This window comes from Eubalaena glacialis, chromosome 19 (genome assembly GCF_028564815.1).
Source record: "Eubalaena glacialis isolate mEubGla1 chromosome 19, mEubGla1.1.hap2.+ XY, whole genome shotgun sequence".
Lineage (NCBI taxonomy): Eukaryota > Metazoa > Chordata > Mammalia > Artiodactyla > Balaenidae > Eubalaena > Eubalaena glacialis.
In genome coordinates, this window is record NC_083734.1 from 27,075,779 (window position 1) to 27,100,799 (window position 25,021).

The window sequence follows — 25,021 nt, forward strand, 5'->3', positions numbered from 1 at the left end:
GCGTGCGGGATCTTTCGTTGCGGCGGCTCTTCATTGTGGCACGTGAGCTTCTCTCTAGTTGCGGCGTGTGGGTTTTCTCTCTCTAGTTGTGGCACATGGGCTCCAGAGCACGTGGGCTCTGTAGTTTGCAGCACATGGGCTCAGTAGTTGTGGCACGCTGGCTTAGTTGCCCTGTGGCATGTGGGATCTTAGTTCCCTGACCAAGGATCGAACCCAGGTCACCTGCATTGGAAGGCGGATTCTTTAACACTGGACCACCAGGGAAGTCCCAATTTGTGTATTTTCTTTGGAGAAATGTCTATTCAGATCTTTTCATTTTTAAAATTAAGTTGTCTTTTTATTATTGAGTTGTAAGAGTTCTTTATATATTCTGGATAACAGACCCTCATCAGAGGCATGGTTCAGAAGTATTTTCTTCCACACTATGGATTGTATTTTCACTTTCTTGATAGTGACCTTTGAAGCACTAAAGTTTTCAATTTTGATGAAGACCAATTTGCCTATTTTTCCTTTTGTCCCTTGTGCTTGTGATGTCACATCCAAGAAATCATTGCCTAACCCAAGATCACAAAGGTGTGTCCTATGTTTTCTTCTAAGAGTTTTAGCTCTTGCTAAGTGCTCCATTTTGTGTTAATTTTTGTGTTTGGGTCTGACTTCATTGTTTTGCATGTAGATATCCAATTGTCCTACGTCTTTTGTTGAAAAGACTATTTTTTCATCACTAAATGGTCAAAGATCAGTTGACCATAAATAGAAGAGCTTATTTCTGGACTGTCAATTCTTTTCCACCGGTCTATATATCCTTATGCCAGTACCACATTGTCTTCATTACTGTACCTTAGCAGTAAGTTGTGAAATCTGGAAGTGTGAGTCTTCCAACTTTGTCTTTTTCAAGATTCTTTGTCTAATCTGGGTCCCTTCCATTTCCATATGGCTTTTAGGACCAGATTACCAATTTCTGTTAAAATAAAAAAATCAGCTGGGATTTTGATAGAGATTATGTTGTATCATAGATCAATTTGGGAAGTATTGCTATCTTAACAGTATTAAGTTTTCTGGTCGATGAACATGGAATTTCTTTCCATTTATTATGTCTTCTTTAGTTTCTTTCAATAATATGAAATAATTTTCAGTGTACATGTCTTGCACTTCTTTTTGTAAATATATTGTTAAGTATTTCATTCTTTTTGATGTTATTGTAAATTGAATTATTCTCTTAATTTCATGTTCAGGTTGTTCATTGCTAGTGTATAGAAATACAATTGATTTCTGTATATTATATTTTGTATTCTGCAACCTTGCTGATCTCATTCATTAACCCCTAATAGTTTGCGTGTGTGTGTGTGTGTATGTGTGTGTATTCTTTAGAATTTTCTATATGCAAGACCATATTATCTATGAATAGAGATAGTATTACTTCTTTCTGTCCAACCTGAGTGCCTTTTTTTCCTTTTTCTTGCCAATTGTCCTAGCTGGAACTTTCAGTACAGTGTTGAATAGAATTGGTGAGAGCAGACATCCTTGTCTTGTTCCTGATCTCAGGGGCAAAGCTTTCAGTCTTTCACCATTAACTCTAATGTTAGATGTGGAGTTTTCGTAGATGCTCTTTATCAAGTTGAGGAAGTTCACTTCTATTCCTAGGTTGTTGAGTGTTTTTATCATGAAAAGGTATTGAGTTTTTTCAAATACTTGTTCTGCATCTATTGAGAGGATCATATGGCTTGGTTCCTTTAACCTATCAATATGGTGCATTACATTGGTTTTCAAATATTAAACCAATATTTCATTCCTGGGATAAATCCCACTTGGCCATGATGTATAATCCTTTTTATATGTTGCTGGGTTCATTTTGCTAGTATTTTGTTGAGGATTTTTGTATCTATATTCGTAAGTGATATTGATATATAGTTTTCTGGTGGTGTCTTTGTCTGGTTTTGGTATCTGAGTAATATTGGACTCATGGAATAAGTTGGAAGTGTTCCCTCCTAATCTATTTTTTGGAAGAGTGTGAAGGATTGACATTAATTCTTTAAACATTTGGTAGAATTCACCAGTGAAGCCATCTAGGCCTGGATTTTTCTTTGTGGGAGGTTTTGAAAATACTAGTGCAATCTCTTTACTTCTTTTAGATCTATTCAGATTATCTATTGCAGTAGTTTCAGTAGTTTGTGTCTTTCTGTGAATTTGTCCATTTTATCTAGGTTTTCTAATTTCATAGCATATACTTGTTCATAGTATTCCTGTATAATCCTTTTTATTTCTTTAAGATCCCTTCTTTCATTCCTGATTTTAGTAATTTGAGTCTTCTCTTGTTTCTTAGTCTGTCTAGCTAAAAGATTTGTCAATTCTGTTCATCTCTTCCAAGAACCAACTTTTAATTTCACTAACTGTTTTCTATTGCCTTTCTGTTAATAAGGTGTTTCTTGAGCACCCAGATGATACAAGCTGCTTAGGTCAGGGGAAGCTCAGACTGGGACTATTCCTTTGAGCAGCTAGATTCAAACTCACCTCCTTGTCTATTTCCCTCTAAAACAGGGTTCTCTCTATTTTAGTGTCTCCCTCATCCCCCCGGAGTAATATGACAAAAAAGACAGAGACCACATTGTTACTTGGGGGCTGTGAGGGACAACAGTTCCATTAAATCCATAAACATTTCTTAAACATCTGTTACAAGCTATGTGGAAGGCACCAAGGACAGGGCTGAGTAGCCAGAAGCAGCCTCAGACTGTCCAACCTCACGGTCTAGCTGGGGAGGCACACAGGTACACAGCCAACTTTAACACAGGCTGGATTACAATGAGGGCTGTGATTGAGAGTGAGAAAAATGCTCGTGGGGGGCTGGGGTTGGGGGGTCTTCTGTCTGGAAGAGTCAGGGAACAGAAGAGCTGGCATTTGAGGTAAGTCTTGAAGCATGGCAGGATTGGGGGAGAAAAAGGGAAGGAGGGAAGGTTCTTCAGTCAGAGAGAAGCACACAAGCCAAGGCAGGGAATGGTAGGAAGCCAGGCCTGGCAGGGATAGAGTGTGCTGGGGAAAAGACCAGCTGGACAGAAGAGCTAGGGCCAGACTTTGGAGGAGCCTAAAGGATGTGCTAAGGAACTAGAACTTTGTCCTTAAAACACTTGGAGCCCACTGAAGGGCACTGAGCTGGAGGATGACATGACCAGCCTTTGCTGGAGTTTGGGGCCACAACAGAAGCCTAGGTTGATTTATTCAGGCTCCCTGGTGGCCTCCTCATGCTTAGAAGCAAGCAGAGACAGCAGTCTTTACCGCTGTTGATCACCACGTCCTTGAGACTCTCTCCTCCCTATGCCTCCGTGGAGCAGCACTTCCCTGACTTCCTTCCTACCTCTCTGGCTGCTCCTCAGCAGGCTCCTCTTCCTCTGCCCATCCTACGTGTTGGTGTTCCCCAGAGTTCTGTTCTAGAGCCTTCCTCTCCTCACTAGAACATTCTCCTTTGGAGATCTCATATGTTGCCATGGCTTCAAGGACCAAATATGGATTGGGAACTCCCAAATCTCTCTGTGGCTTTCTCAGACCTCTCTGCTTATTTAGACCTATCAGATCTAACTGTCCATTGGACATCTCCATTTAGGTGCTATTTTCATTAAAATTAGGTCCAGCCGCGAGTAGAGGGGAAACCCCAAGTAAAATGGCCCAAACAAGATTTCTCTTTCAGATAAAAGGAGTTCAGAGGTATTAAGTCCAAGCCTGGGATGACAACCTGGGGCTCATATCTCTGAAATCTGTCACTTTGTCTCTATCCCCAGGCCACCATCCTCCTCCTGGTCACCTGCAACAACTTCACCATTCCTGCTCCTCTCAAATGCACTCTCTATATCTACACTGTCCGACATGTTAGCCACCAAACACATGTGGCCACTGAGTACTCAAAAGGCGGCTAGTCCAAACTGAGGTGCAATGTAAGTGCAAAATACACACTGGATTTCAAAGGCTTAATATGAAAAAAATGTAAAATATCTTAAGTTTTCTGTTAAATGATAATAGCTTTGATATATAGGATTAAATAAAATGTATTATTTAAAATTAATTTCACTTGTCTTTTCACATTTTTAATGTGGCTACTAGAAAATTTTAAACTACATTTGTGGGACTTCCCTGGTGGCACAGTGGTTAAGAATCCACCTGCCAAGGCAGGGGACACGGGTTCAGTCCCTGGTCCGGGAAGATCCCACATGCCGCAGAGCAACTGAGCCTGCGTGCCACAACTACTGAGCCCGTGCGCCACAACCGCTGAAGCCAGAGAAGCCACCACAATGAGAAGCCTGCGCACCGCAACGAAGAGTAACCCCTGCTCTCTGCAGCTAGAGAAAGCCCATGCGCAGCAACAAAGACCCAACACAGCCAAAAATAAATAAATAAATTTCATTAAAAAAAAATAAAATAAAAAATAAAACTACATTTGTGGCTCTCATTATATATCTATCAAATAACACTGCTCCACACAAAAGCAAAAAGCATCTTTCTGAAACACAAATCTGAACATGTCACGCATATTCTGAAAACCTTTCATTGTCTTTAGGCTAAAGCTCCTTCCACTCAATATGGCTTTCAAGCCCTCCACGGCCCAGTCCCTGCCTTGCCCTCCAGCCTCATCTTTCACCACCTCCTCCTTCCCTCCACCTTCCCCTTGCACTCCTTTCAGTTTCTTAAACGTACCAGGTGCTCTCTAGCCTCTGGGCCCTGTGTCTGGTATGCTCTCTCCCCTCTTGGGTGGCTTAATGCTCCACTCATCTCTCCAGCCTTGGCTTAGATGCATCTCTTCCCAGCTACCCTGATTCTCTGAGCTCCCATTACTTCTCTATCCTGACCTCACCCCACCCACCCCCCAATGACTGTGCCCGCTAACTGTGTCCTTTTCCAGACTGATCAGAAATGTGCCTGTCATGTTCACTGTAGTATCCCCAGCACCTAGAGCTGGCACGTGGTCAGTAGGCAACAAGCATGTGCTGAATCAATGAATGACTCACTCCAAAGCCAGATAAACAAAGTTTCAAGGTAGGGCCAGACTAGATGACTTCTAAGTCTCACCACCCAGTGACCATTAAGCTCCCAGTTTGGGAGGAGAGGCAAAGGGAAACTTGTAACATGTGGCCTGGTCTTCGGTTCTGTTCCAGGCCTGCACAGGCCCATTTGTGGAAACCCAGGCCACCACTGTCCCGTCCTCCATCCCAGCAAGGGCAAACAGCACTGACTCTCCTCCCAGGAAAGCTCCCTGGCATGTCCCCAGCATTTTCAGAAGGAGCTATGCTGAGGATTCTCACAGAGATGAGCTTCCTCCTGGGTGGGGGTGAGGTGGGTAGGAATAGGGGGAGGCAGTGAGGAAGGTGTCTGTTTACCCAACACCAGGAGAATCCATGTGCATGTTGCTAATGAAGTGTGAGCCTCTCAGGAGATTTCCGAGAGGTGAAGGAGATGGGGGATGGGGACCCAGAGCTTAAGACAAAAGTGGGTTTACATGAAGGCAGAGTGGAAACCACCCTCCCAAGCCATGGCCCAGCAGCCTGATCTGCCTGTTCTAAACTTGGACCAGAAAAGTTGAGTCCTGAGCAGAACCTTGGAGAAAGTTTGCCCAGGTGGTTCCCTAACCTTGGGGCCTGAAAGAAGCACAGTCCGATTTTGGGTTCCCTTGCTGCTTCTGACACACTCAGGAGAGTATGAACACACAGGCACACACAAACACACACCCTGTGTAGATGACGCCCACACTCCAGGTCTCCTGCTCAGTGCCTTGCACCCAAGAGCCTCTAGTTACCCCTTCTCAACTTAGAAGGACTCCCAGTGGATTGACCCTGCCCTTAACCCAGCCAGAGACCACCCTGCCTTGGGCTGTTCCATGTGGAGTCCCTGATCCCAAAAGAGTCTGGCACAGAAAGGGTGACTAGAGTCCCCTCCGCCCTGCCCAGTGGGTCTTGAAGGTGGGATGCACACTGGAGGCCCTTTCTCTCGGGGCAGACCCTGCACCTGGCAAAGCCATCGCTCCCAGGTTTTATTATCCTCTTCTCTCTTTTCCTTTCACAGCCATGTCAGCTCACACAAAGCAATTGGTAGTACCTGCAGTTCTCAACCTGGAGAACTAACTGAAAACACGTTCCCCAACGTGCTGCCAGCGGCAGCCGGCATGAAGGGGTTCTGTAATTACAGACATGCAGGGGTTTGCGTTCCTGTTCTCACTCATCTATGAAAAGCTTCCGTTCCCTTCATTTCCCATGGTGCCTTTAAAAAGGAAATGTGAAGCTGGGGCCTTTAGAAAAGTTAGTTCCAACACCCTGCTCCACCATGGGCAGACATTAGCCCTCACTATGATTCAAATCCATTTGGTCGTTTATTCATTCTTTCATTGGAAACAGATTGAATGGCCCCCTGCCATGTGCTAGCACTGAGCCTGATGCTGGGGACACACCAAATGTGACCCAGGCCCTACTTTTGAAGACTCACAGTCTAGTGAGAGAGTGAAAGCATATGATCTAAGTAGTTGCAGTCAAAAATCAAAAAGCGATGCGAGAAAAGGAAAATGCAGATAAAATCCTAGATAAGAGAAAGATAATTTTGGAAAGGGTCGCTGTTTCTTGAGAGGTAATAAAGTATAGTGGCTGAAAGTATAGACCCTGGAGACCACAGGCCTGGGTTCAGATCCTGACTTTGCCACTTGCTGTGTAAGTTACGGAGAAATGGGGAGAATTTTGAGGTTATTGCGAAGATAAAGTGCAGGGTCCAGCACCTGGTAGAGCTCAATGGATGTCAGCTGCTAGAATCAGGGAAAGTGGCTTAGAACACGGGTTTTCTGCACGTGTGGAGCAGGAGGGTAGGGCATTCCAGAACAGTCAGGCCACAGGAAGAAAATGTGGTGCTTGTATGGAATTCCTTTTGGCTGCAGCCTGTGAGAAGGGAAGAAAGAAGAGATGAAGCCAGTAAATCGTGTTGGGGTTAAACCTTGGAACACTGAACGCCAGAATGAACCTAAGGAAAAGTACAATAACATAGACAACCTTAAGAAGGCAGAGCGCCCACCTTGCCTCGAGCAATGGTCCTCATCTTTACTTATTTATTTATTTTTAAAATTTATTTATTTTATTTATTTATTTTTGGCTGCGTTGGGTCTTTGTTGCTGCGCGTTGGCTTTCTCTAGTTGTGGCGAGCAGGGGCTACTTTTCGTTGCGGTGCGTGGGCTTCTCATTGCAGTGTCTTCTCTTGTTGCGGAGCACAGGCTCTAGGCTCCTGGGCTTCAGTAGTTGTGGCACGTGGGCTCAGTAGTTGTGGCTCGCAGGCTCAGTAGTTGTGGCGCATGGGCTTAGTTGCTTCCCGGACCAGGGCTCAAACCCGTGTCCCCTGCACTGGCAGGCAGATTCTTAACCACTGCGCCACCAGGGAAGACCTGGTGCTCATCTTTAGAGCTATGTTCGGTTGGGCCAAACTTCAGGGTGTCCAAAGATGGGGAGGCAGCCCCTGGGGCTTGGTGCAGTGTTGGCCTGTCTCCTGTATTCTACCCACCTAGAAAGGCTTATTTCTGCCTCTCTGGCAGACTGAGCTCTGGAATCAAGGCTGAGGGAGAAGAACCATCTTCTTTCACAAGCATGAGTAGACGTGGGCATCTCGGCCCACCTGAAGGCTGATGTTGGGGCACAAAGGCTGGGAGAGGCCTCATGAAAGGTGGCCAGTAGGGAGGGAGGTGGGAATGTAGGGTGTTTAAGGCCAGGTGAGGCTGAGCAGAATCCGAGTCATTATCACCAGCCTCTACTTTCCTCTGTGGTTACATAGAAGTTTTTCAATCCTATTTTGGAGTGGGGCAGACTGAGAGCAAAGATTCATCAAGTGCAAAACAAACTCAGGAGAGGCCCTGCTGGGAGACTGCAAAAGGGGGCAAAGGTCTCAGAGAGTGAGTCCCAGCTCAGGGGCATCCCCACCTCTGGGTTGAGGGGCCAGACTGGGAGGCAGCGTGGCACAGCTCAAAGGGCTCTCGTCAGGGGAATCAGGAGGCCTGGCCCCGTTCTTGTCCAGGTCGTGCCACCCTCTCTGTGCAACTTTGGGGAAATTACTTCCCCTTGGCCTCTGTTCCTTCTCAGTAAAACAAAAGGTTTTTGCTGGGAGGATATCAGAGGTCTTTTACAGCTTGGAAATTTAACATCTATGCTTGAGTGAAGCAATGCCCTGCTGTTAGGATTTGGGGTGCTGGAGTGTGCCCTAAATATTGGAAGGAACCCAGAAGAGCCAGACCTGAGAAAAAGAGGAAACTAGAGGGGCTGTCTGGGGCCCCCAACCCTCAGGGTGCACAGGGGTGAAGGGCAGAAGGGGTGTAGAGAGGAGGAGGAATGAAGGGAGGGTGGGGGCAGCCTATCTGAGCGCCTGGTATCTAGAGGGCAAAGGAAGCTAACTGGTGAGAGGTTTCTTCTCCCAACTCCAGCGACCTCGGGATCCCGTGGAAAAGCTGCATTCAAATCAATAGCCTCATAAATAAATAAAGAGTCAATGCATCCTGTCTCCAGCTCAGGGCTTCTTCAGGAAAATCGAACCTCAACCCACTTCTGCTCACCCATTCTGGATTTCTACAGAGGCCTCCAGAGGGAAGGAAACCTTACAGGCCATCTTGGGCATCTCCCTGCCTCCAGGCTGGCCTGCCACGTACCCCATCCAAGAAGGTCAAGGCTGGGGCCTGTGCCCTCTGCCTGCCATCCCCACCGGGCGGGGGGGAGGCCCTCCCTCTCCTGGCCGTAGTCTCCCTCCTCCCAGCTCCCTGGGGCTCTTACCTTCATTCTCTCACCCCCAGTAAACTCTGCCTCTCTTTCACCTCCAGCTCTTTGCTTCTCACCTCTCCTGACTTCCTACCATTCTTCTGACTACTGCTTGTCACCAAATGGAATCAGCAGCAGGAGGAAGGGAGTGGCTCCCCACTCCTCTGGGGTCTCCCCTCTACACCACGCCCCGCCAGACTCTTTGTCATCCACTGTATATGAGCCCCTCAGGGTCGGACGGAGTAAATGCATCTCTGGAAGCAATGGATAAAGACCTTTGTAACTTTACAGAGCAGATATATGTCAGCAAGCTGACTGCAAGGCAGCCCTTTCTCTCTCTGACTTCTGTTACAACAGACGGATATTCTTCTCCTAGGAAGAAGCAAATCTCCAATAAAGCAAGTTCAATATTTTGGACCTCAAAGACCAAGACAGTGGTCAGCCCTGTGTGATGATGGGCGACTGCCTTCTGGGTGCACCTTGCAACACCTCAGGACCTGTCTTCTGCTTCGGAGCCTTGGTCTCCCCTCCAGCTCCCTGGCCCAGGCCTAAAGGTGCCTAAGGGCTGCTGGGGTAGTTAGTGCAGAGGAGGGAGTTATAGGGTTGTGACAGCCTCTCTGTTCATAATTCTTGGCCACGGTGCTCCAGCTGATTCCTGGGGACTGAACATTCCTTTAATTAAAGGTTTCCAACTAGCAGACACCATATCCCTGCTTTCTCTGTTCTAAGTATAAAATGTAGACTATCTCATTTCCTCCTGAATTATCCATGGCAAAATTTCAGCCCCAGCTTCCCAACCCCACCTGGTCTCCTCCTGTCAGCAGTCATTACGTGAAGGAAACAATTAGGATGTGAATCTGTAGCCAACGTACCCACAACGCTTCCCAGCACGCATAAGCCGAAGAGTGTTGTTCTGAGACATCTGCTCTGCAGTTCTTTTCCCCCATGATGGCTGGGTTTTAATTGTCCCAGGGGGGAACTCAGGCCAGGGAAGCAGTCAGTAGTCCAGGCTCCTGGCTCTGGTTTGACTACGTCACAGCTGACTGACTGGAGGCGGATTTGGCTGCCCAGGAAGTGGCAAGGGTTTCATTCCCTGGTATCTCCTCAGAGGCAAGGGTGGCCGGTAGCACAGTTTAGTTGTCTTGGAAAGCTGGTTACTAATTTGCAAGGCGGCGCTAATGACGCTCCTCCCCACCACCAGTCAAGTATGGGAAACATGTTTATACAATGGACTTCCTACCCTAGGAAGAGGCTGTGAACGCAGCACACCAACCCTCAGGCATAGCTCTTAGAGCCAAGAGGGCCTCAAGAAATCATTTGGTCTGCCTTTCCCTTTGACCTGCCCCCAAGGCCCAGCCTTGAAGTGATTGGCCCAGGATCTCCTGCAGGAGACTGGGGTCCAGCTCCCGGCTCTACTCACAGCACAGGCTGGGGCTGGCGCTGAGCAAATGGGTTATGGCTGTCACCAGAGCTGAGCTGGCAGCAGACACAGCAGACTATGTTTTCTTTGCAGGCTGAGGGTAACTAGAGAGAGCTGAGAATTCCTCTGCTACGCTCCGCTCCGCTCAGCGTCGGGCGGGCAGGCGGCAGGCAGGCAGAAGGAGGGGAGACGGAAGGCCAGCGGCTCTCACGCCAAAGGAGGAATCTTCCCCCCTTGGATAAGCGAGGTAGTAAGGACCAAAGATGGAAGGGAAGACAACCTTAGCACCCCATGGAGTCCCTGTGGAGGATGTCAGGAGCCTGGATCCCCTGTCTGGAACGGCTCTCGGGGAGTCACAGTGAGAGCTCACATTTACAAACACTTGCTCTGTGCCAGGCACCGCGCTGAGAATTCTGTTGCACTATGAAGGCAGTTTTGTGTAAGGGCTGGGAACATGGCCTAAGCGACACAAGACTGGGCTGAAGCCCAACTTTGATACTCACCAGCTCTGTGACCTTGGGCAAGTCACTTAACCTCTCTGGGCCTCAGTTACTTCATTAATAAAATGGGAAAAATAATAGCACCCACCTGATGAAGTCATTGGAAGATTAAGTACATTCACAGACATACAGCTCTTCAAACAGTGTCTGCCATACAGTAAGCTGTAGGTAAGTTATTGCTATTACTGCTGTGTTGAAGCCTCACACAAAGCTCTGAAGTATGTAGATACTCATCTCTGAGGCTCAAAGAAGTCAGATGACTTGCCCCACGTCCATTTGATTGACAGCATGGGTACCCTCCTAAGGTCCTCTTTGGTAGGAAGCAACTTCAGCTCCCCAGCTCCCCACCCCAGGTCCATTTCTGTTTGGAAACTCCACAGCTGCTTCATCACAGCGGGAACAAAGGTGGATCTCTATCCTCCCTCTGGGGGCCAGGCTGGCTGGTGGCTTCGGGCCCAGCCAGAAGGTCCCTCCCAGAGACTCTGGCAGCACCCACTCCTGGGAGCCTCCCAGATGCCTCACCCCGCACCACTGTCCCAGGCCTCCCCTGGGGCCTCCACCTTCATCTACAGTCTCCCCTCCTCGTGCAAGGTGCTGGCTGCCAGACTGGAGGGACCCCTTTCGATCTCAGGATAAACAAACTGTCTCTCTGGCCCAGCCCTCCGCCGGCTTGCTGCTCCCCGCCCCCTCCATCTGCAGTGCACAGTCGCTCTGCTCTCCTGCCAACTTGGCAGCTCGGCTCTGCTGTTACTATCAACACCTCCAAAGGAAAAGGGAGAGGACTCAGCTCTGATCGCCTGGCGCACGGAGCAGCAAATTCATGTCAGAGCCAGCGCTGGAATGTCTCCCAAGCTCCCAAGGCTCCTGGTGGGGAAGGGAAGGTGGGCCGATCGGAGCAGCCCTGATTGCAAACCGGCCTCCCAGCAGAGCTGCTGGGCCTGGCCAAAGCTGCAGGCCTGGGGGGTTGGGGGGCGTGGGGAGCGGCAGCTCTGACAGAAAGGGCTGCAGGAGGATGCTTTGAGGCCATGCAGGTGCGCAGGAGAGGGCTGGGGGGTCTATCTTACCCCAGCTCTTGCTGCAGTCCAGGGTGGGGCAGGCTGTGGCCAGGATGGAAGACACTGGTCTTTCTTTCTCCAGACTGTGAGCCCTTGGAATGCATGGACTGTGCCTTCTTTCCTCTGTCTCCCTTGGACTCCTCGTGTGCAGAGCTCTTGTTGTATTGGATTGGGAACCCCTGAGGAACGACACTTTCCCCACTGAATGGAAACTTCCCCTAGGCAGAAGCCACCTTTTCCCTTTCCCAACCATCCTCACCACAGCCTCTCAGGTCCTGCCCATGGGCTCCCTAAAGCAGCTGATGGCTTTCTCTGGCTCCTGCCAGGACTCCTGGGGCCCAGCCTAAAAGAAGAGAGAGCCCTTATCTTCAGGGACCCAGTGCCCACAGCACAGGGTCTGTGGTCAGTCATCTACCCCTTGACAGACCCAAGGATGGTCGCTACACAGCCTCTCCCAGGAGGAATTGCCTTCCCAGCTTTCTCTCTGCTGTCAAGGGAGGGCCTTTGTGCCCTGCTTGAGGGCTTTGGCGTCAACAGAAGTGGTGGGTTCAGGGTCAGCTTCCTAATCCTTACACCTAGTCTCCCCAAGGATGCAGGTGTAAGCTCCCACTCTGGGAGCTGCCAGCCTGTTTCCTTCCCTGTTACACGGAAATAACATTTTTTAACTGACTGGGTTACAGCTGGTGGTGATAAAGACATGAAGATGATGCTATAAGCTTCTGAGACTGGAAGTGCTTAGCATTTAGAATCAGTATGTTTCCCTTCCCTCCTTCCTCCCCTCCTTCCTTTCTCTACTCCCTCCAGGAGCCCTTCTCCCAGATGTGAACCTGATCCTAAGACCCCCTCAATTCCCTGCTCCAGAAGTCTGAATACCACCACCCAGAGAAACACAGCCACCTTTCTGGTAAGAAGCCCCCAGGTCCCTGAAGGCCAGCTGACTTTCCAGGGACCAGGAACCAGGAAAAGAGAATTCATTCAGTGTGCAGGGTTGTAAATAAGCCACGAGAGGCTGTGCCATTCCAAGCTGCACTTGTGAGCATCCTTCTGCCGAAGCCCTGTCGGCGTTTCCATGACAAACTCGTGTTTCTGCATGCCTCTCTTCCAGCTTCGAGAGGATGCCTTATGATGAGACTCAACACTGAAAATGCCTTCATAATTTTTTTCCCTAAAAAAGGTTGCATGTTCTAAAAATCCACCTGCTTGTTACATGTGTTTGCTTTTTATTTTGAGAGTTTTGTGAGTACTATATTTGTACAGGATACATGCAAGCATATGATATACACGTGGGAGTTCTGTGGTGGAGGGCTGTCGTGGCAAATACACAACCACCGCACAGCGTGATAAGACATCTCTCCTCCTAAAACATCTCCCACATCCATTGGCCCGTCCCAAAGCCTGAAATGCCACCACTAGAGATTTACCACTTTTGAACTTGAGTGATTATTCATCCCTAAGAGTCTACTGTGACAATGTGCCAACCCCTAAAAGGGACTAAGTAACCATCGGATGAGGGGTTAGCAAAAGAACCGTGAGACATCGGGGAGGATGACCAAAGGGTTGGTAGAAGAGCCCTAAAAGAGGAGATGAGAGGCATCCAAGACATATTACCTACTTTACAGGTTTGCAAGGCCTGCTTGTGGGAGGACACATGTGTGTACACACATACACACACATACATGCCTGCACACATGCACACACACAGTGCTCTTTATAGAGAGCAATTAGTCCAAAAACCTAAGTCATGTTCAGATTCACCTGGGATGCTTCCAAAAATGCAGGTGCACAGGCCCTGCCCCATTCACACTGAATCAGAGTTTCTAGGGCTGGAGCCAAGCCCAAGACATTGGACATTGTAGGGGAGCATCCAGGTGCTGTTGCTGATTGGTCAGGTTTAGAAACCACTGCTGTAGAGGACAGAGCCCCAGGAGAGGAGACGGAACACCTGAATTTGGGTTGCAGCATCACCATTTATTGAAGAACCCTGGGCACTGCACTCTCTAAACCCCGGAGGAAACATGTGAGACCTAGGTGCCATGATCTGTCTGAGGCAAGTGTTATGGAAATGCCCGTTGAAAGCCATCAGACAATGCAAATGCTGTTATCACATACACACACGTGGTGTGTGACATGTGTGGGTACGTGTCACGTATATCCATGTACCTGGATTTCCTATCGAGAGGGCAGGACTGATCTTCATTGCCCTCCTTCACCTAAGCTCGTGGCTGTCTTCACATCCGAATAGACTTTCTCTCTTCAGGACTTGCCCCCTGCTCTCCTCTCCCAATAGCGTGGCACAGTCCCTGGTCGTTTTTTTTTTTTTAATTTCTATCTAATAGGTTTATCTATCATCTATGATCCCTCCTGGAGAGTAAGAAGGAAGAGAAGTAGTCACTCCTGCTTTACAACAAGGGGAAACCCAGGCAGGGGGCGGTTAGAGGGCTTTATACCATTTAAACATAGAGCAGTGATACTTTCCTTTTGAAAACGTGGTGAACACGTACACACACAACATTTCCCATACAGTTTCAGGGTTTCATGGACTTTCTGGCGCCTTTCCTAGGAGTCCAGTAACCCCAGGCAAAGAACATCTGCCCCACCTGGATCTGCCCTCTGAGCTTCCAGAGGGTCACGTTCAAGTACATGAGGCTTCCTTTCAGCCGTGTCTTTGCTGAGTGACTAACACATTACCCCCTCCCCCCGAGCTGCAAGATGAACTTGCCTGACCTTCCCTCCCTCCCCAAGAAACAGGGTCAAAACCCAGTGATGCAGTGACACATCACTGCGTCAGGACAGGATCTCACACCAGACTGCCTTCCCATTCCTGAGCCTGCAGTACAAAGTCTGGGCTGCCATTAGGTATCAGGAGGATGGATGACCTTTATCTCAATAACAGAAGACACAGCTCAAACTGACTTAAACAATAAAAGGAATCTACCGGTCCGTGACAGTAAAAAAAGTTTGAGGTGGCTGGTCTTTATGCAAGGTCTGATTCATTTGCTCTGTGTTGTTTCCTTTTGTCTCTCCACCCTCCTCCACGGTGTCAACTTCATCCTAAGACTCTCAGCCTTCAAGGTTGCAACATGGTCGCCAGCAGCAACCAAAACTCTATGCACCTTCATTCATTCTCGGGAGAGAGAGCAAGCTGCTTTTTTGATAGTTCCCATGAATGAAAGTGGAAGCTTCTTTCCAGAACCCCTCAGTCAATGTGTCCCCACATCTCATTAGCCCACGTTGGGAAACATCCCTTCCTGATCAGACCCCCTGTCCTTGGAGTGCTGCCTGGCCTGGAAATTCAGAACATGGTACAGATGGCTTGCCTCAGTGCTCAGACCTCCAAGTCCTTGGGTTTAGCCTCCTCTGCAATTTAAACTGCTTTCAAGAAAGGAATGAAGGACTCAAAGGAAATGATTTTATAAAAACTCAGGCTCTGGTTTTGTCCCACACAGGCCCTGGGCAAAAGCCTGGGCCTTCTCAGGAAGGAAAGAGGAGATGGATTTTCACTTTCTAGAAAGGGAAGGCAACAGAATCTGCAGCCAGTCAGCTGAGTGGAATGTGGGCCACGCAGGGAGTCAGAGAGCTGGGGTATGCCTCTTTCCTCCTTAGAAGGCTTGGATGATCATGAACGACGTGTTTATCCTCTCTGGCCTCTACAAAAAGAGTGAAATGGTCATCCCTTCACTTTTACAGTGATCCTGTGTAAGGTACGACAGCTTGGAATGAAGCTGAGTCCTCAGAAGTTTCCAGGATTCTGTGCTACATCACAGAGGATCGAGAATGTGGTATGTGGAGTGGTTTTTGGCCAGTCCTCAATTGCCAGACCATCCAGAAGGTCTGTTAGTGTAACTCCAAAACTTCAGGTCCCATGTGGCTCTGGCACTGTTTGGAGCTCATATAAAGAAACATGGGGACTTCCCTGGTGGTCCAGTGGCTAAGACTCCACGCTCCCAATGCAGGGGGCCTGGGTTCGATCCCTGGTCAGTGAACTAGATCCCACATGCTGCAACTAAGAGTTCGCATGCCGCAACTAAGACCCGGCACAGCCAAATAAATACATAAATAAAAATATTAGGAAAAAAAAAAAGAAGAAAGTAACATGGCTCAGCAACTCAAAGTGATTTTTTTTTAAAAATCCAATTATTTATTTAAATCTTTTGAAGAGATATAAACACTTTGCAACGTTTTTCTAAAGCCCTCTTTTCTCCTCCCTAATTCTCTCACATCCCTAGCTACTCAAGGGCATTTTGTGTGTCAAAAGCTCCCATGCTCTCTCCAGCACCCAAATGTCTCCCCTCTTTTGGAGCTCTTTATTATTTTGTTTTAATTGATTTTTATTTATTTATTTATTAATTTTTGGCTGCGTTGGGTCTTCGTTGCTGTCCGCGGGCTTTCTCTGGTTGCGGCCGGAGCGGGGGCTACGCTTCGTTGCGGTGCGCGGGCTTCTCATTGCGGTGGCTTCTCTTGCTGCGGAGCACGGGCTCTAGGAGCGTGGGCTTCAGTAGTTGTGGCTCGCGGGCTCTAGAGCGCAGGCTCAGTAGTTGTGGCGCACGGGCTTAGTTGCTCCGTGGCATGTGGGATCTTCCTGGACCAAGGCTCGAACCTGTGTCCCCTGCATTGGCAGGCGGATTCTTAAACACTGCACCAACAGGTAAGTCCCTGGAGCTTTTTATTATGGAGGGTGATTTAATCTCTTGTGTCAGGTCCTGTTCCATTTCCTCTGGGCTCTCTTCCCACTCATTCTCCCAGTTCTACATCCCAAAAGATCTTTATCAAAGTTGAGCCAAAACTCTTCTTAGAGTACTCACACACTTCAATAAACCTTGTCCCTGTCACATAAGCATCAATGGGGAAACAGACTTCCAGTCTCATATACATATAAATTATTCTAGTGCTATGTATTCCAGAGAAAGAGCCCATAGGATTTACTAGGATTTATATATATATATGTGAGATTTATTGTAGGAATTGGCTCACATGGTTATGGAGGCCAAGAAGTTGCATGATCTGCCGTCTGCAAGCTCAAAAACCAGGAAGGCTAGATGCTGGTATAATTCAGTCCAAGTCCAAAGGCCAGAGAATCCAGGGAGCCACTGGTATAAGTCCTGGAGTCCGAAGACCCAAGAACCAGGAATTCCTATGTCTGAGAGCAGGAGAAGATGGACGTCCCAGCTCAAGAAGAGAGGGGGAATTCACCTTTCCTCCACCTTTTTGCTTTATTAGGGCCCTCCTTGGGTTGGATGATGCCCACCCACACTGATGAGGGCAGATCTTCTTTACTCGGTCTACTGATTCTAAATACTAATCTCTTCCAGAAACATCCTCACAGACACACCCAGAAATAATGTTTTACTGGCTATCTGGGCATCCCTTATCCCAGTCAAGTTGACACAAAATCAACATCACATACCCCATCTGGAAGTAGGACATCAGCTTTAGTGGTTTTGGCTGTAGGGGATGGGGGGGCGGTCATGAACCATCCACCTGGAGAACATTGTCTTCTCATACCTTCTCCTCCTGTGGTTGTTACTTGGAACAAGTCCAAGGATATTCTCCACTGGTTCCTCCAGCTCCACTCTCCAGCCTTCTTGACCCTGCCCTGAGATCCAGGAGGCCGACCTGTGTGGTCTACACCTAGAGGCTCCCTCGCTGTCTGGCTCCTGATTGGGTTTGGCCAATGGGAGGCATTGACGAGAGATGGGACGGAGGAGGTTGGGATGTTTATTCTGCCAGCTCCCCAGCTGCTGGGCTGAGGGTTGGCCCAGACTCCCATCCCAGGCCCTCTCCTAGCTGCAGCTGCCCCTGGGCTCTGGTCACTACTCCCACTTTCCCCTTCAACGTGGAGGCAGTAGCGAGTCCCTGTAGTTGTTGGTCCCTGGGACTCGTTACCACCTTCCCTGGCTTCCTCACCCTTGTCGCTTGTCTGAACCCTGTAAACAGCTCCTTCATCCAGCTCTCCTCACTGCCTGGAGTGACAGGATGTGGACTGATTCAGTGCCCCTGACTTTCACAGACTTGTTACCTCCTGGAGTGTCACCTTATCGTTGTGAAGTAGAGAGGGGAGGGAGGAAGGATTACATTCTTATTTATGGAGGTTCTGACATGTAAAACTTTCAACAATGATTCAGCCAAATGTCAAGGTCTAACTTGCATCTTTGGTCTGGAATATCTACCATTTTCGGCCAAGTTAAGGATTTAGTCAGTGGCTGAAGAACAGTGTCTCTCTGAAAAGCTCAGTGGAAAATGAATCCACAGCTTGTCACTATCGTGATCTAACTATGGGACTACCCTAACCAGACAGGAACCACTAAAATTCGGGTGGGACTTTGCTGCACTCCCCAGCCAGTTTACCTTATCCTGACCACAACAAGACCAAAAAAGATAGAAGAATGCCAAGTACATGCCACAGAAAGACTGAGTCAGGGATCAACATGATCTGAGCTACTCTGAAAAAGCCTCTCACTCCAAAAAATCCACACACATCCCCCATTTCCATCCCAGCCCTGATTAGGATGAAACCATATCTGCCCGTATCTGAAATTTCATCAGTAAAGAGGTATAACTTCGCCTTTAGGCCAAATGTAAATATTGCCCTGAAGGGAGACATTTAGTTACATTTGATGAATATTTCCATCATGTGCAAGGCACTGCTGAACACTAGTTAATGTTTTAATCCTACCAGTTACCCTGGAGTAGGAATAAAGTGAATATGAGGAGAAGAAAGTGAAACCACAGAGAGGTGGGGAGAAACATGCCAAAAATCGAGGGAGTTGAAGACACATGTTGCCTTTATTCATCCTGGGCTCAGGGGAGAGGCTCTGGATTAGAGATATAAACAAGGAGTCTGCAGCATTATGGATGGTGCTTAAAGCCATGGGCTAGATAAGACACCCAGGAGGAAGGACTGAGAGGAGAAGAGGAAAGGGCAGGAAAGAGAGGAGGGGTGAGGATAGATAAGAACTGAGCCCAGGGACACTCCAATCTAAGAGCTTGTTAAAGAGGGAAAAGTGAATCCAGGAAAGAACATGGAAAAGGAACAGTTGGTGACGTAGGAGGAAGATTGGAAAACTCTGGTGTTTGGAAGCAACTGAGAAATTGTTTCATGAAGTGAGTGACCAAACGACTTAAATTGTTGCTGATGGGTCAAATAAGAACGGAGAATTGACCATTGAATCTGTCATCATAGAAGTCCCTGGAAACCTTGATAAATGTGGTTTTACTGTCATGATAGGGACACAAGCCTGATTGGAGGGTGTGTGACAAAGAATAGGAGGTGAGGAAATAGAAACAGTCCAGATAATGTTTTTAAACTTTGCTCTGAATGATTAGCAGACAAATGGTGAAGTAACTGGAGGGGAAAGTAGGGTCTAGGATTCTTTTTTTAAAGATGAGAGTTATATCCCATTTAGTATGCTAATGGGTATGGTGCACTAGAGAGAGAAAATTTGACAATGCATATAAGAGAGCAGATAATTGCTGGAGTGATACCTTTGAATAAGCAGGAACGGAAGGGATCCAGTGCACAAGGGGAGGGCCTGGCCTCAGATAGATGCATGGATGGTCCATTCATCATAAGAGGATGGAGGCAGAGTAAAAAGACCTGGATACTGGAGGTTGGTATTTTTGGTGGTGGGATGGTAAGGATTTTTTTTTTTTTCTGATTTCTTCTATTTTCTCAGTGAGGAAAAAAAAATGCTATCATTGGCTGAAAGTGAGAAGCAGGGATAGTTGTGTGAAGGCCTGGGAACAGAGGAGTGTGATACAGTTATCACAAAAAGTAGGAGGGTGACTTGCCTGGGAAGAGATTGTAGGATTGCTGGACAACAATATGGTCCTCCTGAGGTTAAAGGCCATGATTTTAAAGGGAGACCTTTCAGCACGGTCATGTGTTTTTCTCCAGCCACTTTCGGCAGCTGGAGTACAGGCGCGGAATAGGTGAAAGTTAGATTTGACTAGTGTTGGGGCTTTGCTAGGCCCACAGATTGGGAGGGAAGAAGGTCAAGGTGGTTGTATTAGTTATCAATTGCTGTTAAAAAAATGTTCCCAACACTTAGTGGCTTAAAACAATAGACATTTATTATCTCACAGTTTTTGAGAGATAGAACTTAGAATTTGGAAGCAGCATGGCTGGGCAGTTCTGGGGTCTGTCATGAGGATGCAGTCAAGATGTTATCGGGGCGACGGTCATCTGAAAGCTTGACTGGGGCTGGAGACTCTGCTTCCACCATGGCTCACGTACGTGACTGGCAAACCAGAGGTGGTTGTTGGCAAACGGACTCAGTTCCTCTCCATGTGAGCCTCTGCACAGGGTGTTCATGCATCCTCACAACATGACATACGGCTTCTCACAGAGATAGCAATCCAAGAGGGAGAACTAAGCTGAAGCTATCTTTTTCTGACCTAGACTCAGGTCACAATGGATTGCTTGGCCACATTCTATTTGTTAGAAGCAAGTCACCAAATTCAGCCCATGTTCAAGGGGAGGGGAATTAGACTCCACCTTATGAAGGGAGAAGTGTTGTTATGAACTGAACATTTGTGTCCCCCCAAAATTTATATGTTGAAGCTTTAAACCTCCAGTATAGCTATATTAGGAGATGGGGCCTTGAAGGAAGTTATTAAGGTTATATGAGATCATGAAGATGGGACTGTGATCTGATAGGATTATGTCTTTATTTATTTATTTTTATTTTTGGTTGCATTGAGTCTTCGTTTCTGTGCGAGGGCTTTCTCTAGTTGCGGCAAGTGGGGGCCACTCTTCATCGCGGTGCGCGGGCCTCTCGCTATCGCGGCCTCTCTTGTTGCGGAGCACAGGCTCCAGACGCGCAGGCTCAGTAATTGTGGCTCACGGGCCCAGTTGCTCCGCGGCATGTGGGATCTTCCCAAACCAGGGCTTGAACCCGTGTCCCCTGCATTGGCAGGCAGACTCTCAACCACTGCACCACCAGGGAAACCCCCCAGGATTATGTCTTTATAAGAAGAGACACAGCTGCTCAATACTGTATAATAACCTAAATGGGAAAAGAATTTGAAAAAGAGTAGATACACATATATGTATAACTGAATGACTCTGCTGTACACCTGAAACTAACACAACATTGTTAATCAACTATACTCCAGTATAAAATAAAAAAATTTTTTAAAAAGAAATATATTTAGAACTAAATTAACAATGAAAAAAAAAAAGGTTTAACATTTTCTTAGTGATTAAAAAAAAGAAGAAAAAAGAAGAAGAGACTCAGCTCACTGCTTCTTCAAGCCGAGAAGAGAGGCCTTACCAGGAACTGAATTGGCCAGAACTTTGATCTTAGATTTCTAGCCTCCAGAACAGTGAATAAATTAATTTCTGTTGTTTAAGCCACTCACTCTATGATATTTTGTTATGGCAGCCCAAGAAGACTAACACAAGTGTCAAAGAACTTGCAGACATATTTTAATGTCATTGCAAAGGACAAAGATATATGCAAGTGAGTTTCTTGTGATGGACCATGAACTGAGAAGGGAGAGAACTGATGGTCTAGAGGGATGAATGAATGGACTAGAGAATCACTGAATGGAAGAAAGGTCACTGAAGGGGTGGAAGAATCTCGGAGCAGGAAGCAAATTGAACAGATATGAGGTAGTGGCCAGAGAGAGCTGCTTGAAATGAAGATTTTTGGACTTGGCACAGTTGGCGCTGTTGACAAGATCTAGGATAAGATGACAGAAGTAGGTGACTGAGGTGGGAGGAGATTAATTAATGGAAAGGCAGATCATCTAATAGGCATTGAAGGGCGCAGGAATGATGCCAAGTGTACGGATGCTAGAGTGACTCACAGAACTCAGGACAACACTGTACTTACATTTATTGAGTAAAGAACACAAATGAACAGCTGGATGAAGAGGTACACAGGGTAGGTCAGGAAGGGTCCTGATACAAGAGCCTCTTTCCTGTGGAGTTGGGATGCATCACCCTTCCTGCATGTGGATGTATTATTCACCAACCCAGAAGCTCTTCAAATCTTGCTGTTCAAGAGTTTTTATCTTGAACAGTCTTGGGCCCTCCTCTTTCTCCAGAAATTGGGGGATGGGACTGAAAGTTCCCATCCTCTAAATTTACCTGTTAGGTCTTTCTTGTGGCCAACCTCCATCCTAAAGCTATCTAGGGGCTTCACCCTGAGTCATCTCATTAGCATAAACTCTGGTGTGGTCAAAAAGAGCTCATTATGGACAACAAAAGACACTACTACCACTCCGGAAATTCCATGAGTTTTAGGAGCTCTGTGCCAGAACCAAGGACAAAGACCAAATATATTTTATTATACCACAACCCGCCTCATAATAAGTGCTATGTAAGGTATTAATAATCCCTTGTTATAGATGAAGCCACTGAGGTACAGAGAGGTTAAGTAACTTGCTTATGGGCACACAGCTAGTAAGGGCCAGGGTGAGGGACTCAGATTCAGAGTCGTGTTAAATGAGAGAAAGAGCCAGTCTCAGAAGATCTTAAATGAACCCTCCCTGAGGCTCCATTGGTCAGTTTTGCCTGGGTCCCCCACATCTAACAATATCTGCTACCATTCTTTTCTTCTCCTTCTTCTTGAGACAATATGAGTTGGTTTCTGTTATTTAGAACCAAAAACGTTCTGGGATAGACTATGTGACCAGTGAAAGCCAAGAGTGGCTGGAAACAATATTTAAAGGGCCAATGGCAAAATTCCTTTTTGGAAAGAATTGTTTGAGTCTAAAATATAGGCTTTTAGGCATAATCTGAAAGTAGAGGGCAGAACGAAAGGAGAGTCGAATTACTTTGCTTAAAAATCAAAAGGAGGGACTTCCCTGGCGTCGCAGTGGTTAAGACTACGCACTCCCCATGCAGGGGGCCCGGGTTTGATCCCTGGTCCGGGAACTAGATCCCACATGCATGCTGCAACTAAGGAGCTGGTGAGTCGCAACTGAGGATCCCGCCTGCCGCAACTAAGACCCGAAGCAACCAAATAAATAAATAAATATTAAAATATAAATAAATAAAAATCAAAGGAATTTGTTTTTTTCATTTGGCCTCCCAAGGAGAAATTTTAGGTTGTCTTCAACCTGACTTTGTTATGAAACTGTCATGAACAAATAAGTACTCAAACCTTGATCATATCTCTAATTATTTCCTTAAGACCAGATTCTAAGAAATGCAATTATTTGGTCTAAGGGCATGGATATCTTAAAAACATTTTTTAACAAATTGCCCTCCAGAAAGACTGAAACAGTTTGTATTTCCACCAACAGTGAATGAGAGTTGGCTTCCCAGTGTGTGTGTGGCGGGGGCAGGGGGGGGGGCGGTTTTGGCCGCGCTGCGCAGCTTGCAGGATCTTAGTTCCCCGACCAGGAATTGAACCCGAGCCCTCCATAGTGAAAGCGCAGAGTCCTAACCACTGGACCGCCAGGGAATTCCCTATGTATTTTTAAATCTTTGACAAATAGGTGAAAATTGCTTTAGTTTGTATTTTGATATTACCAGTAATTTCAAACTGCTTAAATGTGTTTATTGGCCATATCTATTTCTTCTTTTAAGAATTGCCTTCCCACAGGCCTCTGGAAAGATACTTCCCATCTTTCTGCTGAACAAAATCTGACCAAGTCATCTTTCCTTCCTACTTTGCCCACATGGGTTTACTCATCACCACCCCTTATAGGGTGATCAACCTGTCTGGTTTTAAAACTGAAAGTCCCATGTCATGGAAATCCCTCATTCCTGGGCAAACTGAGACAGTTTGTCACTCTACCTCTGGGCCTTAGGCCTTCACCTGGAAAATGAAGACCAGATGCCCTTTCATGTCCCTCCCAGCTTCTCACTCGTTCACCCCGCAACTATGGACCATGTTCTACTCCTCTGAGCAGGCACTCTGCTAGGGAGGCATTAGGGATTCCTCAGTGATCCAGACCCAAGTATCCCTCATGTTTATGATGGTTCCTGGAGGGATACTATCTTGACGGATTTTCAACTAAGGCCTTAATGTGATTGGTTGATAGCAGATAAGGAAGCCCTAATATGGAAGCAGGAAGAATGGTCCCCAGAGTACACCTGAAGGAAGTTAGATGTCAGGAAGGGTGAAGAGGGCTGAAGAGGCAAAAGATAAACCTGAAGGACTTTGAAGTTTGGCCCAGGAACAATAACCAGTGTACCTTTTCTCAGAGGCAGATTCTCTACAATCTGAGGCTATTTCCTGATACCCTTCCCAAAGCCCTTAAAATAGGCATTTGAGGGAATTCCCTGGTGGTTAGGACTCCTCACTACCAAGGGCCGGGGCTCAATCCCTGGTCGGGGAACTAGGATCCTGCAAGCTGCGCAAGCAGCCCCCCCAAAAAAAAAAAAGGCATTTGAGAAACTCTCCTGGGTTCCAAGGTTTATAGTGACTTTATGCGTCTCTCTTGTTGGCCCAGATTTACATGTCCCAAGATTTGGAAAGAGTTCCTCTCCCTGTGACATCCTGTAAAAATGAGCACCATTGGAGGTCATTTATACAGAGCAAGCGCTTTTGTACCCCACATTATTAAAGGTCAGAAATAAATTCTCACCATGCCCAAGAAAGGGCCTCAGAGAGACGCAGCCAAGGACACAGAGCTGTCCAAAACCTCTCTCCTCTCTGCCAGGCTCAAATGGGTCTGGTTTTTTTGATTCTGATCAATAGACTGCTGGGAGAATGGTGAGCTCACTGAAGGCAGGAACAAAGTTCTGCCTCAGATACCCCCCCTGCAGCACTGAACACAGCCTGCACACCTCAGAAGCTAAGGAAACACTCACCGAATTAGACAGACCTAGCTCACCTAGCTCGGAGAGGAGGGAGCAGAAAGTGGAGAGGGAGCTGGAGCCCAGAGCTCCTGCCACTGCCTTCAAGAGGCAGGGAAGTCCTGATGAAAAGCCTGCCAGGCCTCTAACGAGAGCTAAACCACCAGCAGGCTGTGATTGCTCATTGTTTGGTTATAATTAGCTGCATATTCTGCGATGGCAAAGCTGCAGCCTGCCTCAAGCAGGAGCAGGGCTGGGGGAGGGCTGCCACCCTCACAGCCACCAGCTTTGGCCCTGGGCTCCAAAACCTGGACTCCATTGCTTCCTGGCCCTGCCTGCCCTGCACCCAGGGGCAAGGCCCGTGGCTGGCCTACCTAGATCATTGATACTGGGCCAAAGAGGAACTCCTTACTGTGGCTGCATGAGAGCGTGAGCTGAAAAATCAGGCACGCCTGAGTGTGAGACCAAGTTGTCTGCAACTACAAGCTGTGTGACCTCAGGCAGGTTATTTAACCTCTTGAGCCTGTAGACTTAAAAAAAAAATG